At 42.6% G+C, this 14,306-nt stretch overlaps 1 protein-coding gene across 3 annotated transcripts in view; it reads left to right on the top strand.

Moving 5' to 3' along the window:
• Positions 1-2,494, top strand: part of ADAMTS9 (ADAM metallopeptidase with thrombospondin type 1 motif 9) — a 421,594-nt gene extending 419,100 nt beyond the window's left edge. For all 3 annotated transcript variants that reach the window (XM_068253803.1, XM_068253802.1, XM_068253804.1), the window contains one exon: positions 1,769-2,494. The gene's annotated coding sequence lies outside the window, so the exon portion shown is untranslated. The remainder of the gene's footprint in view (positions 1-1,768) is intronic.
• The last annotated feature ends 11,812 nt before the right edge of the window (positions 2,495-14,306 follow it).

The raw sequence follows: 14,306 nt of genomic DNA, 5'->3' as shown, positions 1-14,306 counted from the left end.
AGGCAATGCAGCTTTTATATGGACATCCACCAATGAGAGCAAACATGCAAATTACAACACAGCTGAATGGTAATCACTCAATCTTGTGCTGCTCTGATTGAAGACTTCAGACTGATTGCAGATGGATAGGACACTCATTGCAAACGCATGCAACACTATGCAGCAGCACGCATTCAAGGAATTCAGCACTGTCTGGTAGCAGCTTAGCTGCAACGAACAGAAGATGTCTCAGGTGAGACAGCTGTTATGAGGAGAACTTTCACCATCATGAAATATGGATGTTTAAATACAGATAAGAGTGCTTTTGCACACAAAAATATTCAATTGCGTATACTTGCATTCACTAGTCAGCTGTTTGTGAGCTTCCTTCCTATAGTAAGGTTTTTTTGAACTATGATAATGTTTAAAGACAGATACGAGTGCTGTTGCACACAAAGATGTTCAGTTGCATATATTTGCATTAGCTAGCCAGCTATATTTTTGTTTACTTTCTTGAACCATGATGATGTCATTGTCAGAGAGGAAATTACATCATTATGGTTCAATAAACGTTATGTGAAGAGTCATAACGTGACTTCAGGACAGTATTAGCAAGTCACATGAAGAGAGAGAGGTACCGGCTGTAGAGGGATTACAAAGCGGCTACAGAGAGGAAGATGCAGCGAAGCTTCGGCGTTGGATCGGAGCCCAAGTCTGGAAAGGTAAGTCAGCTGCAGTCTGATTGGCTCTGCGCGCAACTCTGCACGAGACCCGCGACTTCCGGGCAACCGCAGCGGTTGGTTGTGGGCCAGGTTTGTGGTCTGTCTGGCAACATAGCAAATTGGGTTACCTGCCCCAATGCCAGGTTGCCCCTTGCTCTTCTGCACCCTAAGCCACAGCTTGTGTGGCCTTGCCACAAATCCGGCCCTGGCTGTAGTGAATGTTTATTGGTCTTGTACAGCTACCCTTTCTAACAAGACATAATGATCATGTATTGTGGATGGTCAGTTTAGGTGAAATGGCGCTATTGACAGGTCACTGGTTACCACTACTAGTGACCACGGTATTATCTCCCTTTTGTAAATATGGGGTTATAAAATGGGTCATCATAAAAGGTGTCCAACTCAATCACGCAAGGGGCCAAAATCTAAAACACAGTCTAAGTCGTGGGCCGAAGTGTTTATTTGAGACTGTCCAATAAATGTAAAATCTTAATGTAGTGCCATAACTATAGCGACAGGAAGGGGTCCTGGATTCCTGCTCCTCCCCCTTCTGTAGAGTAGCACAGTGGAGCAGTTTAATATTTATCTACTCCAGGGCTGCTTCGGGCCTCCTCTAATCTTCCTGACAGTCAAATGCTCTATCTATGCTGCATACCTTTGGTTCTAAAGTCATGTCACGTGATCAGGAGCTGGAGGTATGGATGCATAGAGCGTGAAGCTGCTAGGAAGATCAGAAGAGACAAGACACAGGAGAGGGTACCGGGGGGAGAGGTATGTGTGGATCCAAGGATGGGGCCACATGCTAAGTAAGAAACAATGTTTTGACCAGAAACACTGACATCATCTGGATTGAAAGACAGTGTACTGTTGCTCATGTACTGCTTACAATCCTGCACATTTGAAGCTTCCAAGGGCCACATAAAATGGTAAGGAGGGCTGCATACGGCTTGCAGGCCTTGTGTTTGACACCTGTGGCGTAGAGGAAAAATATGCAAATTTGTGTTTACTCACTAATTAAAAGTACATACCTACTTCAACTTAAACATGTTTGTTTGCTTTTTTTTCAGGTGCTTTAACCGTAAGAAGTTCAGATGGATAAAGACTCGTGTTGCAATACCTCTTTGTTCAGTGTTTGTACATGTGTAAATATCTTGGATGCCAAGTGATGTATAGTATAATATTTAAGTCTGAGGTTATTTATTTGAACATTTGTGGGCGTAAAATGCCTCTTGCAAGCCTTCTCCTGTGGGCCGTGTTGTCCAGCGGAGTGGTTTTGGCTGCTTTTTTATGTGTCTCTGTTCCACTTTGCGGTTTGTCCGCTGCATTTTACGTGCTCTACATCATATGTAGCATATTGACATGAGTGATGTTTTATTGTAACATTTTGTATGTTTTACCATCTGTCCATCATTGATCTGTTATTACTGGCTAATCAGCCTCCGGTGCTTTGCAAGTGTTAACAGGGTATATTTGGCATTTTCTGCAGAATGTTTATTTCTAAAGAAATGATAGAAAGAGCTGCTGCTGGAAAAAGCCAAGTCAGCTTGTCGATACATTTAAAATGATTCGCAAACAGCAACAAACTTTCTAGAGCTTCTTTATTATCAGTGCTATGGTCTTGTTCGCTAGGTCCATTCCTGCACAATGCAGTACAAACATTGGGATCCTCGATTGCATACTGTTGCTGGCCATGATAAAACAACCCAACTTCCATTGATATGTCCTGAGCTTATGATATATTTGTGTTAGAGTTAGTGTTTATATTGAATCTAATGTCTAATCTGCCTTGTGTCTTTAGAGTGTTGTCACCTTAAAGCACCGTGCAGTGCTTAATATTAAAAGATTACACTTACCTGGGGCTTCTTCCAGCCCACCGTAGGCGGCGAGGTCCCCCGCCATCCTCCTGGCTCCTCACCTTGTGCCTCCGCCGGTCCCTGTTACCGGGGTCACGCCGGCCGCCGTGCGTCATTAACTAGGAAGAGCCGGTCCGACACCCGGCCCAGGTGTCGCCGGTAACGGGTACCGGCGGAGGCACAAGGAGAGGAGCCAGGAGGACGCTGGGAGACCTCGCCGCCTACAGTGGACTGGAAGAAGCCCCAGGTAAGTGTAATCTTTTAATATCAGGCACTGCTCAGGGTCCCTTTAAGCTTAAAGCGGACTTGAACTCAGAATGTCCTCTCTGCTCTAGAAGATACAAAACAGCATAACAACAAAACATTTCTTTGTTACAGTTAATACAAATCCTGAAATAAATCTGTAGTGTGTCTACTTCCTGATTCATGGAAGCAGACATATTGTTAACATCCTGTGCATTGAAATAGGCTTATCTGCCATTTCTGCCTTGGCAGTCATGTGACACAGGAGAAAGATCAAATTACAACTTGTGATTAGACACAAATGAGTGGGAATTAGACAGGCTAAACTCTCTATATACATACAGGATGCAGTTCTCAATGTTTTCCTTCTGTTCTGGCAAGAGTTCAGGTCCACTTTAAATAAGAGCTAAAAGCTTATGCAGGCACCATATGATGCTTCGGCAACATTTGGTGAAAGTGCCACAAGCAGCTTCTAGCAGTCAGTTTACCATATAATACATAAACTTCAAGGTAGACTCCAGGATACATTAAATAAAAGTACCTGCTCGGTTATATAGGGTTTGGAAACTAATTTGAGAGCTCAGGGGCGCATGCTCTGTCTACTCCATGAGCCCTGTTTGTGGAATGGACAGAGCATGTACCCTGCTCCGCATAGAACCAATCAAAGCTGTGAATGGGGACTACAGTGGTAACAGTATTGTTTGCCCTTTGATGACTGAATAATCATTTGCTAATAATCATAAATTAGCTGAGGATAGGAGTGCTTTCATACTACCAGTGATGTGGCACAGTGTATGTTACCCTGCTATTCCTTGCACCGCCACTGCCTAGTGATCCACACAAAAGAAACTAGCTGCAGTTTAACGCAGTGGATGGCCAGTCTCCATTCACATAGTATTACTTAGGTCCACACTGCTCGGCACACTGAGAGGGCAGCAGCAGTGCCAAACAGGATTTATCATGGTAAAAAAGAGAGAAATCGAGAGCCCAATATGGTGTAGTATGTCAGAGATACGAAGGGAAATGAATAGGTGAGATGGTTATACTCACAAACATGGGTTACCGCTCAGGCAACCACTGTATAGGCAGGTGAGGAGATTAGACCTGTCCTCACTCAGGATTAAGAAGTCGCTCTCTGTAGATCAGAAAAAATGGGGTAGGGTCACCCCTCCACCTGGGGTGGACTCAAGTATACTGGTAGGTGATCAGAGGCGCCAGCAGAATAAAATTAATATAAAATTGTTAAGAATTGCCGGGAGGGAAAGTGGTGGACTTCCCCTCAATAATTAGACACCAAGGTCTGTCATCGAATCAAACGAATACATTTATTCAATAGTACCCCAAAATCTGCAACGCGTTTCGTGGGAGCAGACCCACTTCCTCAGGCAATAAAACGGGGACAACAAACACAGCAATCAATGTGCAGTGAATTTAGCACCTCTGCAGAGGTGCTAAATTCACTGCACATTGATTGCTGTGTTTGTTGTCCCCGTTTTATTGCCTGAGGAAGTGGGTCTGCTCCCACGAAACGCGTTGCAGATTTTGGGGTACTATTGAATAAATGTATTCATTTGATTCGATGACAGACCTTGGTGTCTAATTATTGAGGGGAAGTCCACCACTTTCCCTCCCGGCAATTCTTAACAATTTTATATTAATTTTATTCTGCTGGCGCCTCTGATCACCTACCAGGATTTATCATGGGGTTTTGCTGCATGTTCAAACAGGCTTGTCTGTAAAGAGGAACTCTAACCCAGGATTGAACTTCATTCCAGTCAGTAGCTGATATCCCCTTTCCCATGAGAAATATTTACCTTTTCTCAAATAGATCATCAGAGAGTCTGTGTGGCTGATATTGAGATGAAACTCCTCAATGTCATTACCATGGTACTGGCAGTTTGCTGTCTGTGAACCTCATTGCATTGTGAGAAATAACAGATTTTTCCTACTGCCAAACATGCAATATCTCACTCTGCGCACAGAACTCTCAGTAACAAACATTCCGTACAGATCATCTGGCAGAACTAAATATGTCACCACCAGTGATACATTTCAGAATGTAAATCAGGGAGAGGAAATATTTTACAATGGGCAAACACTGACTAAATAGTCTATAAATTAATATTGTAAAAAAATAATCAATTTTACTCATTATGTTATATCACTACAGTTCCTCTTTAAAGCTAAGTACTCATGGAAAGACGCAGGGGCGTAGCAATAGGGGATGCAGAGGTTGCGCCCACATCGGGGCCAGAGGGGCCCTCCCTGAACTCCAGTATTAGCTCTCTATTGGTCCTGTGCTCATAATAATCACTACTATAGATACTTTGAATAGTAGTAATCATTAACAAGCTGCTCCCCATTCCCTTCTTGCACCTCTGACACTGTAGTTGTCATGGTTGGCAGATTTTGGTGCACCGTATCAATTGTTATGTATAGAGTGCTGGGGGGGGGGGGGGGGGCATTGTAAAACTTGCATCGGGCCCACAGCTCCTAATTTACACCACTGGAAAGACGGAAACTTGATTTACATTTTCGCTAAAGTCCACTGACTTAAGGGAAAATCTGAACGATTATTTGTAATGTGAGCCGTAATGATGGTTGTTCAAAAACGTTGCAGGTAGTCGGAAGTCTTTAAAGATAGTTTAACGAATTTTCATTTATTCATGTTGCACATCGTTGTGCAACACGAACATTCATCAGGCAAAGTTGTGGAAAATATTTAGCCATTAGTATGAAGAACCCTTAGACTGTCTGGAGTTCAGCTTAAACATGATGTCATTATTATTATTATTATTTAGTATTTATATAGCGCCGACATATTACGCAGCGCTGTACAGTGTATATATATATATATATATATATATATATATATATATCTTGTCACTAACTGTCCCTCAAAGGAGCTCACAATCTAATCCCTACCATTGCCATATATCTATATTATGTAGTGTAAGTACTGTAGTCTAGGGCCAATTTTTAGGGGGAGCCAATTAGCTTATCCGTATGTTTTTGGAATGTGGGAGGAAACCGGAGTGCCCGGAGGAAACCCACACAGACACGGAGAGAACATACAAACTCTTTGCAGATAGTGCCCTGGCTGGGATTCGAACCAGGGACCCAGCGCTGCAAGGCGAGAGAGCTAACCACAACGCCACCGTGCTGCCCATTCCGCCCCGTGATGTCATTCACATTAAGTTTAAAATGTTTGTAAATATCTTTGTCTTTCAGACAGCGAGAACTGATAAAAGGTACTTATGCAAAAAAAAATAAGTATGCATAAAACATTTTTTACTGAAAATGCCAAATGTACCACCCCAGATCTCACCTGTCTGGGCTGCAATAACATTGTGAATTCAGTTTATTTGATGTTTTATTTTATAATGAAAAAGGGAAACATTTGCACTACAAGGTCAAAGTGAACAACAACGGTGCCTTTTATATAAAATAAGAAAACAATAAGAAATATCTTTATAAATATTTATTGAATTATTAGTTAAGAGTTAAATATTATTTTTGATTTTTTTATGTAAGTTACACTAAATATTATAAGATAGAATCTATTACTGAGTTGAGATGGAGCGTTCCTTTTATACATTACAATATTTGTTTCTGCTGTCACTGCCTCCACCACAATAAATGAAGGTTCTTACTACACAACGCATGCATACTACACACTATACATGTTCCCTGTTTTAATATGAGTGGCTAGATATTTTCATATGAGTTGTATGCCCAATCCTGTAAAGTCCTGAAAATGACTAACCAATCTGTTTCTGCTTTCTGTGGTAATGGCCCTGCCGCTCTTCTTTCCTTCCTCCTTTTGTTTTAGTTTCTGCATAGCTGAATGCTTGGCTGTCCTCGTGGCTACAGCAATCAGATAGATTTCTTTCTGCCAAAGTATCATTACATTTTGAAAAAAATACATTTTATTACTTTATTAAAAACTCTGAGCTCAGCTAATCTGAACCTTACACGTCATGCTCTCAGGTATTGTGGTCAAATGTGTATTCAAAGTAAACCTGAGACAAAAGGGAGGAAAGGATATTTACTTACCTGGGACTTCCTCCAGCCCCCTGTAGTGGATCTGCTCCCTCGCTAGCCTCCCGGTCACCTTCTTGTGCTCCTGTAAAGGCTGCACTTCAGATGGGTTGCGGACTACTGTGCATGTGCAGTCCCGGAAGTGTGCACCACCCGACCATGCTGCAATTTCTGGGAGACTCAGTTACAGGCTTGCGTGTGGTCGGAACTTGAGAGTAGACTTTGAGATAGTCCATTGAGTTGTCCTACTTCTGAAATGCCAACAGGAAGGAATTCAGGTCCAAGAGTCATTTGCGACAATCACATGATTTTAAATTCCAAACTCTGTGATGGTCATATTTTAGCCCTTACAATACTTTTATTGGATGTTTCACATGAAACAAATGAAAAAGCTCCCTCAGAACTGAACAAGTATGATATGCTCTGACGTGTGTGAATATATTTATGTATATTATCTGAAAAACAGTTGGTTTGTCAAAATGTTTGTAGTGGAAAACACCTTTCACATTCAGGCCTTAACATTTGCTGCGGAAGCTATATAACCACTTCCCGTTTCCCACTCTATGATGCGAGTCTCAAGTCCAAATTCACTACTCTAAAGATTCCTGGATACGAGACTTACGCCCAGCACTAAAAGCTGCCGTTGCGTACTCGTGCACGCACGTGCTCCCATTTTATAGTGCATGATTGCTGCCAGTAAAAGGAAAAAAACCTTTAAAGGTTTTTTTTTGTAAAGTTAAAGTAACCGTGTCAAATAAAAAAATAAAGGGTTTTTTTAGTGAAGTGATAACCCATACCTGACTAATTACCCCTTGTGTCTGACTAATTACCCCTTGGCTTTAAAGGAAACCTGAACTGACTTTCACTTTCCTGGGGCTTCCGCCAGCCTCCTGCAGTCGCCCTGTGCCTGCGCCATCCTGGAACAATCCTCCGGTCCCCCTCCGCAGTTATGTTTCGTTATTGCCGACTTGCAAGTCATCCGCAGCTGGGGACTAGAGAATCGTTCCGTGACAGTGTGGGCAAAGGGCAGCTGCAGGGGGCTGGCAGACGCCCCCTGCAAATTAAACTCTTTTTTTAAAAAGGTTCAGGTTTCCTGTAAGATTCATGGTCACCTGTAATGGCTGCCGCCCATTGCGATCTGATGCTATCACTAGGGCGACAGCTTGGGGATCCAATGCTGTATAAATGCATCACTATATTGTTACCTAGCAATGCATCTATACAGCACTGGGGGCCCCAAACTGTGCACTCTAGTGATATGCAATCCCTACAGATGCACAGACTGGTGATAATGGCACTACATGCCCAACTAGTGATGAAATACATGCATGTCCTACATCGTTCATTTATCGTTTTAATGGGGAAGTGCCAAATCATTAATTCTGAGGTGTTTTAAAACTGTGGCAATTCTCATGTAAAATTAGGGAGGGAGAAACGTGATAAAAATTAATAGTAATTTTTGCATTTAAACCTAATTTTCCTTGATAAAATGCCTGTGAAATTAAACAATACATGGAAAAAATATTCCCCCCAAAATTCTCAATTGTCCTGAAAAAATATATGTATCCCTTAGATGGCATAGGTGATAAAAAGTTATTGTTGTATCAGTAGCAACTTGATATGTCAAAATTGTCTGGTTTCTTAAAGGCTCATACACACGTCGGACTTTTGCGAACGACGGGTCGTTTGAACGTCCCGTCGTTCAGTCATCCGTACGCCAAATCGGGCGTGTGTACAGACTCGTTCGGGTGATAAGACTGACTTTGAGTGATCCGCCCAGCGGATCAAACGACCAGTCATTCGCAAAAGTCCGATGTGTGTATGGGCCTTAAGTGGTAAAAACCCAGGAATGCAAAGTGGTTAATCAGTTACCAGGAAGTGAAATCAGTGATAAGAAAGTGAAATCTAAAGCCACATACACATGCTCAACAAAAGTCTTTTACTATAAACAACTTTACAAACAACTAGACAGACAACTTGAAGAACAACTACAAATTTACATATTGTTCTCAACTGGTGAACAACTATGTTCTAGTTAGTAATGGAAGTCATTGAAAAGTCATAGCAGACTTCTGTACACATTGCCACGTTGGACACAACTTTTCTCAGTTGTTCGTCAACTAAATCCAATAGTTGGATTGACTTGAGCTGTTTCATCGGTTGTTGGTCGCCTCTTGTCAGTGATAACGCCTTGACAAAAGTTGTCCAACTTCTTCCAAGTTCTAAAATCATTAGTGGTTGTCTCAGTCGGCATTATTGATCACTGTACAGAAATACTGGTTGGCCCCTGGCTGAGTAGCATGTTTCTGCTACTTGAGCACTAGGGTATGCTCAGTAGCAGTGTTAGGAAGTCTAGCCCAAGAACTCCTTGCTGAATAGGTGCTGGCTTACCGAACAGGAAGAGCTGAGATTTAAACCCAGGTCTCTTTTGTCAGAGGCACTTTAACCATTACATTATCCAGCCAGCACCTTATGATACGGTATGCAACAGAATAATAATAGCAGGCAAGTCAAGATGTATCCCACTTGCTTGATTGCTGAAATGGTGACCAGTGACATTGGGGATGCATGTAAACACCAGATTTCCAGCTGAGACGATCATGAGGGACCATTTCAGCAGGGGAAACTCTAAACCTGTATAGTGTAGCGTAACGTCAAGTGATATCAACAAAGTTCTTCTGGGATGTGAAATCCTTCCAGTTAGCATTACAATTCTGGAACAACACAGGGCAATGTAAAAAAAAATAAAGTAGGGAGTTGTGTCCACAATTTTTTTATGCATTTGAATTGCAGTTTTGAGTCATGATAAACAAAATGTGAACACTGTTAGAGCTAATGTGCGCCTCTCCACTCGCCCTCTCCTCCTGTGCAGCAATGAATAGTTCCGCTTGTACCTATTAGTAGCTGAACCACTGGTGCCTTCTGACTGCAAATAGGGAGAGGTGTCAGACATACCGGCACACCCGGCACCTCTGGGTTTCCTGCAAAGCTTCAGCAGCAGGTCATAACTTCCCTCTTTCCTGAAGTTCCTCCAGCAAACTCTCCACCTCATGCTGCTCTGGCTGGAAGAACTAATGTTTATTGTTTCAAGCATCTGTCTGTCCCTTTCCCAAGAAAACATTTCACAAGGGGCTATAGGGACTATGTTTTCCAGTTATCTTCACATCACATTCTGACAAACAAAGGTCAATTATTACTTGCTCCACTAGGTTTTGTGAAATCTAATGTATTATTATTATTAATGTCCGTATCAAATGCTTTACAGAGAGTCTAGGATTTTGTATTAGTGTATTTTTCATCAGTGTTTTATATAAATGTCTAACAATATTTTTATATGACCAGCATTGATCATTTTTGTTGTATCGCTAATTCTTTGTACTTTGAATTATATTGGTCTATTCATGCACTGTATCTATACACGTAAGGATGGGTATAAATTATATTAATTTTCAAAGATGCTACAAGTCTGATATATGCTTATTATAAGCATTTTGTCTTGTATATACCTCTTCATCTCTGGTGCTAATTACACGCAAAGATCTTTTTTTTTCATCCATATTTCCAACTGTGGAAATGCATTAAATCTGTCACCATTCAGTTTGTAACCATTGTTTTCATTGTCATAGGTATTTAATATGCACTGATAATAGCTTTACTGGTGTTCACCTATTAACAAATAAATTATTTTTAATTTTTTTATTGTACATTTATGTCTCTGACTGTTTTTTTTTTGTTATCCATTTTTGGGCCTGATCCAATGTACTTTTTCTCCTAAGTTTTCTCCTAGGTGATATTTCACATCTTATCAATACATTGCCACCAGCAAAGTCACCAGCAAGCAAGAAAATACCCAGAATAATACTGACAGTACTTTTTCAAACACTTTTTAGTACGTTTTCATTTGCAGAGTGCTGAAAACCTAAAACAGAAACTGAAAACAGAAGATGAAAATTATCTCATAGGAGAAAAAGTGAATTGGCCCACTGTGCTTTTCTGTACAATCTAGAACAATGGTGGCAACTGCCTAATAAGCATGTGTCCATAACATGTTACAGTTATACATTTAAGGAAAAGAATGAAATATCAAACAGGTGCTCCATGTATTTAAGTATATTCTAGAACATGGCTTTTCAACCTTTTAATTAATCGTGCCACTTTTATCGCCTGAAATTTTTCAAGTACCACCAAGTTTGCCTGCGCAGTAGATTGGACGCAATCGGGCTGTTTCTGCTGGAGCCTGAATGGAGAGCAGCTACTGCGCATTTGCACACACCGATGAGGAGAAGTTTGGGGCTCCCAGCACTGGATACCCTTTACTGAGGAGGAAAGGGGAAGCCTCTTTAGGATACAAAGGCCTCCCTACCCCCGGGGCACTTTTTTCTTGCAGGTACACTTTAAGAAAAGAGGGCATATGGGAGGGGAAAAGTAGGAGTAGAGAACGTGTGGACACGTTTCAAAGGGGGCTAAAAGTGCTAGCCTAGAAAGAGAACCACTAAGTTAAAGCCAATAAATAGGTCATTAGACTGGGAGCAAGATAGGAAGATAAAAAGCCAACATAGGCTTTTTCTTCCATTCCCTCTACGCAGTTATGCATATCTGACACCTGTGACTGTTTTATCTGGTTTTGGACTTTTTATAGATTGCCAGTTTTAATTGTGCAAATCGTGATGCAAATCTAGCCCCCAAAACAAAATGTGGTGGCAAATTAATACTCAACATTGAGGACCTCAAGGCCAAAGGTGCTCATCACAAGGTTGTGATCACAGCTACCCCATGTTCACAAGCCTATTTTTGCGATCACAAGGTCGAAATCGGCATCGGTGAACGGCCGCGATCACGAATGCTGGTTTTGATTGCACTCGTGATTGCATTCAAAATCTGACTTGTGATCATAGGTAGGGATGCTCACCGTATTCCGCGGCATTCCGTTTTCTGCAATTCCGGTCGGAAATTGGTGAATCCGTTCTGTCGCATCGGAACGGAATTGCTATAGACTTTCAACGGAATTCTGTAATTGCTATGCGTAATTCCATCGGAATGCAGATTTTTTTAAGCCAATCACAAGGAAGACCCTAGACAGAAGCTTAAACTGAAAACAACAAGATTTCTGCATGAAAATTGGAATTTCAGCACCAATTAGAGGCTTAACAAAAACCAACCAACAGGATTTCTGCATGAAAATCGGAATTATTTCAGCACCAATTAGAGTCTTAACAAAAACCAAACAATCCTACATTAGCAACCAGCTCCATAGCTACCTCAGCTATCCCACCAATTTTGTATAGGTCCCATGGCTTACGCGACAGCTCCTGCGGCTCCCAAAAAAAATTATAGTGACCGCCGTGGAACCACCTCTAGGTCCCATGGCCTATGCGACAACTCCTGCTGCTCCAAACCAAAATTGTAACGACCGCCGTAGAACCATCTCTAGGTCCCATGACCTACGCGACAACTCCTGCTGCTCCAAACCAAAATTGTAATGACCGCCGTGGAACCACCTCTAGGTCCCATGGCCTACGCGACACCTCTTGCTACTCCAAACCAAAATTGTAATGACCGCCGTGGAACCACCTCTAGGTCCATGGCTTACACGACAACTCCTGCTGCTCCAAACCAAAATTGTAATGACTGCCGTGGAACCACCTCTAGGTCCATGGCTTACACGACAACTCCTGCTGCTCCAAACCAAAATTGTAATGACTGCCGTGGAACCACCTCTAGGTCCATGGCTTACACGACAACTCCTGCTGCTCCAAACCAAAATTGTAATGACTGCCGTGGAACCACCTCTAGGTCCATGGCTTACACGACAACTCCTGCTGCTCCAAACCAAAATTGTAATGACTGCCGTGGAACCACCTCTAGGTCCATGGCTTACACGACAACTCCTGCTGCTCCAAACCAAAATTATAATGACCGCCGTGGAACCACCTCTAGGTCCCATGGCTTACGTGACAACTCCTGCTGCTCCAAACCAAAATTGTAATGACCGCCGTGGAACCACCTCTAGGTCCCATGGCTTACACGACAACTCCTGCTGCTCCAAACCAAAATCGTAATGACCGCCGTGGAACCACCTCTAGGTCCCATGTGGCTTACGCCACAACTCCTGCTGCAAAAAAAAAAATGACCGGTGGAACCACTAGATCCCATGGCCTACAATTTGTCAAAAACGAGGTTTTAATTGAGATTATGGAATGTAACGGTTACGGAATTTCGCTCTGACGGAATTCCGAATTTCCATGGAATCGGAATTTGCCGTTTCTGTTCATTCCTAAACAGGTTAACTGTGATCATGAGCCCGGAATACTGTCTTAAAACACAGGGTGTTTACTGTTATCACCTTAACAACACATTTATTGTATTGCTATATAGTTAGCTAGCCATTTGATTGTGTTAGCTTACAGCCAGTGTAGTGTAGAGTATATAAAGTAAAAGAAGAAAACAACAGTACCTGGCACCAAATGTAGCAGGGCAGAGCAAACGGAGCTGGGACACAGAGCATGCATGTCCTAAATCCTTGTGAAGTCCAATAGAGAAGAAGAAAAAAACTAGGCACCACTTCTTAAAATCCTTTTAATCAGGTTGGGAGATAGCAGGTACACAGCAGTGGGGGTATCAAGTGCCTGACAGCTGTTTAGCTGGTTTAAACCAGCTTCTTCAGAGGCAGAATATACATGCCTGACAGCTGTTTCGCTCGTTTAAACCAGCTTGAAGAAGCTGGTTTAAACCAGCAACAAAGACAGAATGACTGGGTCTCCACCTGGATTTGTGCAAAAATGCTGTTTTATTGTACCATAGTAATAGAAAAAACACTAAACTTAAACCAGCAAAACAGCTGTCAGGCACTTGATACCCCCACTGCTGTGTACCTGCTATCTCCCAACCGGATTAAAGGGATTTTAAGAAGTGGTGCCCCGTTTTTTTCTTCTTCTCTATTGTAGTGTATAGTGTATACTGTGCTAGCTTAGGACTGAAGCTGAGTTAGGTTAGCTTAGCTGAGGTCTGTGTGCAGGCCATGCCTGCTAGCTAGGCAGCCTACTAGCCTGTAGGTAGGTTAGGGATTAGTTGTTGTTGATTTATTATCTGTACTGTTAGTTTATTAACCCTCCTGGCGGTCTAATTAATTTCGCCAGGAGGGAGCGCAGCAGTTTTTTTGTTTTTGTGTTTTTTAAATCATGTAGCGAGCCCAGGGCTCGCTACATGATAGCCGCTGCTCAGCGGCATCCCCCCGCCCGCTTCGATTGCCTTCGGCGATCTCCGATCAGGAAATCCCGTTCAAAGCCATGGCGACGGGGCGGGATGACGTCCCCGTCAGCGACGTCGTGACGTCATTGGGAGTCCCGATCCACCCCTCAGCGCTGCCTGGCACTGATTGGCCAGGCAGCGCACGGGGTCTGGGGGGGGGGGGCGGCGCGGCGCAACGGATAGCGGCGATCGAGCGTGGGGTGGCGGTGATCAGTGTGCT

Source organism: Hyperolius riggenbachi, chromosome 9, assembly GCF_040937935.1.
Source record: "Hyperolius riggenbachi isolate aHypRig1 chromosome 9, aHypRig1.pri, whole genome shotgun sequence".
NCBI lineage: Eukaryota > Metazoa > Chordata > Amphibia > Anura > Hyperoliidae > Hyperolius > Hyperolius riggenbachi.
The sequence above is the reverse complement of the archived record's forward strand: the minus strand, read 5'-3'. Positions and strand labels throughout refer to the sequence as shown.